The sequence below is a fragment of the Dipodomys spectabilis genome, unplaced genomic scaffold, assembly GCF_019054845.1.
Source record: "Dipodomys spectabilis isolate Male_0828 unplaced genomic scaffold, ASM1905484v1 ptg000215l, whole genome shotgun sequence".
Lineage (NCBI taxonomy): Eukaryota > Metazoa > Chordata > Mammalia > Rodentia > Heteromyidae > Dipodomys > Dipodomys spectabilis.
The window spans coordinates 1,935,311-1,941,341 of record NW_024870892.1 but is presented as its reverse complement, the minus strand read 5'-3'; positions in this window follow the sequence as shown (position 1 = coordinate 1,941,341).

The window sequence follows — 6,031 nt, the reverse complement described above, 5'->3', positions numbered from 1 at the left end:
AGAGAACACATCTAACTTTTAAAATAATATGGATCAATTTTTGCTCATCAATTTGTTTTATAAGGGAACTGCAGTTTGACGTGTCTATATATGCATTGCATGCAATGTACCTTGATTGGACTCATCTCCTCCATTCATTTTCCTCATCCCTCTTCCTCTCTTCACAAACCAGATGTACAGATGTACAGATGTACAAATGTACATAAATCACTTTTATAATCTTCGTACCACCTTCGCCTCTTCCTTTCTCCCCCTACAGCAGCACCCACACCTTGGAAGGACAGTATTTCACCTTCCTCGCATTTGTTTTTGTTACATTTCAAAGCAGCTTCACTGTGGTATTTCACATCTGCGCATAACGTATTTTGATCAGATTGACCCCATCTGCTATTCTTCCTCTCCCTACTCCCTCACCCCCTATTATTTAACAGAGTTTTACCTCTCCATTTACAAATGAAAGGTATTATAGTATTCATGATCTTCTAACTTATTTTTGTGAGCTTGTCTCTTTCTATGCATACAAACAAACAAAAAAAAAAACCTCATGCTTTCTCCTGATTAATCTGCAGAGGCGACATCTGTGTTGAAGCACACATAATAGAAACGAAAGTTATTTCCAGGGGCTGGTATTTAGACATTTGCTTATTTCTTTTTACCAACCTCTTTGCATTACTTGAATTATTTATTGTAAATATTTATGGGCTAAGAAAATTACAAAGATAAATTCACATGATAAATTACTTACTGTTAACCAAAGCTTCTCTACCTAAATCAAGCCAAAATAACTAATATTCTAAGTGTTCAGAAAAATTCTACTTGTCTTATCCCACTTGGTCTTTGCATGCTTTATTGAGGACCAGAAAAATTAATCAAATTGCACTTGAAATTTAAATCTACTTTTAACTCTATTCTGCTCTAACAAGACAACTGTTATGAAGTGGTCTTTGGCCTTAACTTCACAGTCTCAAATCCAGTTCACTCATCTTTCCATTGATATGATCAAAACTCCTGAATAAGAAGTCCAAATTCCTTCACCATCATTCAAATCTATTGATAATCCATCATGGACTTCTTTTCCCATCTCATTATCTCTCCCCACCTAAACGCCCCTCTTACATTCTAGACATATCCCTCCACAAGCCTAGATCACTTAGATCGGATTTTAGATTCCCATGTCTCTTCTTACTTGTAGTTTCTTCTCTCTTAATATTTAATAAAGTTCCTTTTGAAAAGCCATGCCTGTCATAAATGCTGAGAAAAGAAAAGAAATTCCTGATTTCATTTTCTCTCTAGCTATAAGTGTTAAAGGAAGGTAATGTACAAGGATATGAAGGGAGGGTGGAGAGGTGTGGTATAAATAAACAAAATATATTTATATATAAAGATATATTTACATATATTTATATTTACTATATGCATATAAAATATATATATTTATCATATTAGTATATAATGTAAATAATTATATAAATTATATGAGTATATTATATTTATTATATATAATAAATATATGTATATTTATTATATATAAATATATATAGTTATAGTTATTTTTATATATTTCCTAACCATCAGTACCTGAATGCCCTTATTAGTTATCAGATTTATTACAGGACTAACCTAATATAAAGTTACTGGAGGAAGCTTTAAATGCAATACCACTATATCCTTATGTAGAGAAAACATTTGCACACAGAGAGAAAGCCACATAGAATTGGTAGCAGCCCTTGGAGAGGTGCTTCTAAAAGCCAAAGAACACTTACAGAGTGAGCCACCAGAGAGGCCTGCAGCCAGCTCCTCCCTACCCGCCAACAGGCTCAGAAGGAACCAACCCCAGCAACACTCTGGGGCTAGTAGAAAATAAATTTCTATTGTTGAAACCACCTAAGTTGTGGTAGTTAACAGCTTTCCTAGAAAATGATTACTGGGGGGGAATCTGAAAATAAGTAAGTAAACACATAAATGCAGGATGGACTGCCACACAATAAGAATTTTAAGGGGAGGGGGGAAGAATCATGAGATTTGAAAAGGGGACAGGATTTCAACAAAAAATAAAAATAAAAATAGGGTCATCAGGAAAGGCTTCTCTGAAGGAATTAGATCTGAACAAGACTTAAATGAAATGAGGGAATTAATGCCCCTAAGATCAAATAGGAAAATATTCTGGGCAAAACAGCAGCAAGTACAAAACCCTGAGGGAGAATTGTGCTCATTTCATCCAAAGTAGCAAGCACGCTGGAGAGGCTGGGCAGGAGAGTGGAATACCACACGGATGAGAGGACGCTGTAATCCACGCAATGCGGGGGTGCGTGGGGACGGAGAATTTGGGTATTGGACCACGGTGGTTTGGATTTTATTCTGTATGTAAGAAAACACATTAGAGCCTGTGAGCAGAGATTTGCTTACTAAAATAACTTTAAGACTGTGCAAGCTTTCCATTGTTATAACAACTACCTGAGAAAGGGCCTGTTTTGAATCAGGGTTTTAGAGGTTTTTGTCTATAACCAGTAGCCCTCCTTGTTTTGGGGCCCAGTGATAAGGCCCCAAAACTGTGAGGTGAGCAGAAACACTCATCTAACAGTTAGGTGAAGACTGGGGCCATGGGAGTCCTAGGGCACGCCCTGAGGCCACAACTCCAGTGAACTTAAGGGCTCCCTCTAGATCCCGACTGGAAGATTCTATCACCTCCCATAGTTCAAACCGTGGGACCCAGCCTTTGACAATGGCATCTTATGGATAGTCCAGATTCAAACTGTAACAAGTCGTTTTGCTTCTTGGGTTTTGTCTTTAAAGATTGGTTCTTGAAGAAGAGACCACAGGGAGCAAGCTGAAGTCTGGAGGCTGTGGTTGACAGATGGCGGGTACTGGTGGCTGGAGGAGGGGGCAGTGAGGTAGCATGAGGGAAGGCCTTGGTATACCATAGCAGAAGACCTTGATAAGCACTGGCAAGAAGAAAGATCTGGTAGCAGCATGAGCACCATCTGGTGGCAATAGCTGACTCCAGGTACAAATCTTCTAAAGTGAGGAAGGTGAGTGCCATTTCTGAGAAATGGAGAACATTTTAAGAAAGTTCCTTTTCTCTTCTAAAAGGTTGGTGGGAATGTAAAGCAGTTTGGCAGTTTCTCCAAAGACTAAACAGAGACTTTCCCTATGACCCAGCAATTCCTGGACATTTATTCAGTAGAACACAAACAATGTCACACTAAGCTACCAACACAACCATGTTCATTGCAGCATTGTTTACCATAGCCAAGATACAGAATCAACCCAGATGCCTCTCAGTGGATGAATGGATCAAGAAAATGTGGTATTTTCGATCAGAAAGAATGATACTGTACCATTTGTAAGGAAATGGAAAGAGTTGGAAAAAATTATATTAAGCAAAGTAAGCCAGACCAAAAGAAACATAAGTTGTATGGTTTTCCCCATGTGTGGTAACTGGAATATGTATATAAATCTACAAGTAAACACACTGGTTGGTACATATATATAGATAGATATACATATATATATATATATATTTGCCATATATATGTATATATATATGGTGCCTAGATTTGAAGGCAGCTGAAGTTATTATGGGTATTAATTGTGAATCAGTGCTATACTTGAATATAAGGCCTCTTGAGCCTAATGTGCAAATTTATGTAAAAACAATGTGAAAATTAGAAATGTGATGGCACATTTTTTTAAACCAGAACTGTAGCACTCTGTCTAGTCAAACAGACTGCTCATTTGCAAGTTGTCTCTATGCAAAGAATTCTGCCCCTGGGATCCTAAAACCTTCTTAGCAAGTCATCTGAAATTTGAGAAGAGCTTTGTTCTGAACCTGTTCTCTTCTCTCTGCTTTCTGTACATCCAGTAAAAAGAGGGGGAGGGGAGACTAAGTGTGGATTGTGGCTGACTAGCCCAGACACAAGCCTAAACACTGAGTGTCACCCTGGCCAGCCCTTGAGTATTCAAAGAAGGATGAATGAATATACCAGTCTTGATCTCTGTTTGTTGATCTCATAGCATAGCCTTCCCAATTTAGGAGACATTGGAAAACCCAAATCCATCCAGCCCAGGACTCAAGCTTCCCCTCACAGACCAAACTTGGTAAAGAGGCTCTTTGCTGTTAGGGTCTAGGCTACTTGCTTGGGGTGAACATCACTGCCCGTCATCCCGTACGTAGGGGGCTAGAGCTCAGGAGCTGGCAGGTGCAAAGGCTTACAGCAGGGGGCACGCTTGGTTCATCTGCACTGGGGATCCAGGCACATGGGGAGAAAGTGAGCCAGAGGTCAGTCCTAGGAGATGGTTGGAGAGGCTGGCAGGGCAGGGCCTTTGCACAGCCAGGAGCAGGAGGAGAAGCCACTTTGGGAAATTACCTGCCTAATCATTTAGCTGCCTGGGCAGGAAGGGCAGTGGGAGACACAGAACCACCTCTCAGAAGATCATTTGGCAGACTTCTGATCCTACAAGTCAGGAGGGAGCTTGACAGAGTTAACGGCAGCTCTTCCAGGCCAGGACAAAGCAGGCTGTGGAGCAGAGGCGGAGGAGGCCAGCCCTGGGCTGGGCGTGTCTCAGCGAGAACTTTGAAGCCCAGCTGACTCCACTCAGGAAGCAGCTCAGGGTTTCCAGATGCTTAGTCCCAGATTAAAAGGACAACATCCCTCCCCAACTCCCAGCTGTGGGGATTTAGGAATCAGTTTACCTTCCTGCCTGCCAGCCCACAGCTGGTCACATGGACGCACAGGAGAAGGCCGGGTGTCCCGTGATCTCCCTCAGCATAGGCCGCTGCATGGAGCAAGCCAGCTGGTTAGAAAATAAAGCTCATCCCAGACTTCCTGAGCCAGCAGCTGCTTTTTAATAACATCCCCCAGGGACATGTGCACAGAGCTCTCAGAAGATTTTTGATTTCTAAAGTTTGGGAGTGGCAAGGGGATCGGTGTTGATTTTGGATTGATTTTGGGGTGGTGTTTTGAGGCAACATCTATTCTATATCCCACTGTGGCCTCAAACTCAAGATTCTCCTGACTCAGACTTCCAAGTGCCGGGATTACAGACATGAGCCACCATGCCTAGCCCTTTCTAAGGTTTGACTCCGAATCTCTACTAGTCTGTGGCAATAGCGGAAGTCTAGCTGCTCAAGAACCTGGATTAAAGCATATCATCACTTAAACCCTCAGGCCCACAAAGTAGGAGCCAAGGATATTAATCGTCCTGGGTTAAGATGATTCAATTGAATCATGCTCACATTTGGCTCACAAATCATGATATAAATATTCAATCTTAATCCCTGCGCTGTGTCCACGTCAACCATTGAGTGGTAAACACATGGGCACAAGACTATCTCTGCTCTGTTTGTGTTTCCCTTCCTTGCATACCTGATTTCACCCACACACATACACAGTCGGCACTGTAGCACCTGACTCTGAGGACAGAAGAAAGCTTGTCTTGTTGACCTAATCCTCTGAGATTGGTCCCTCTAATTAATCCCATTGTCTATAGCTGTAAAACACTTCGTTGCCATGGCAACGCATGCCTAATTGCACGTGTGAGCGATCCAGGGCGGCTCCCCACAAATCAGAGTCCTCCTCACCAGAAATTCCTGTGCCCTCCAGTGTGTCACGCTCCACAGGTGTGCACGAACTCGCTGGGCTTCCACAGACATTACACGCCGTGTACTTTGTGACTGTTCCTGTCATCAGTAGAAGGAAATGGAAGTGTGCTGCGGTGGGAGGAATTCCTGGGGTGGAGAAGCTGGGGTTCAGGGTTCCAGCTCTGTCTGACAGGTGATTTGCAATACAGCCTGACCCCAGGCCCTTTGAAGAGTCCCAGTCCTCTCCCCCTAAAGGGAGGCGAGGGGACACCTCACCCACAACACATGTCACCATCTGAGTGCAGAAACTGTTTAGGATGGGTCCCTTAGAATAAAAGCTGGTCAGCAAGCCTTGTCGGCATTAAACATTAACACAGCTATTCCTGTGTGTCACGGTTCATTATCATGCCCATAAATCATTAATTATAACTTTCTGTCTGGGCCAATCAT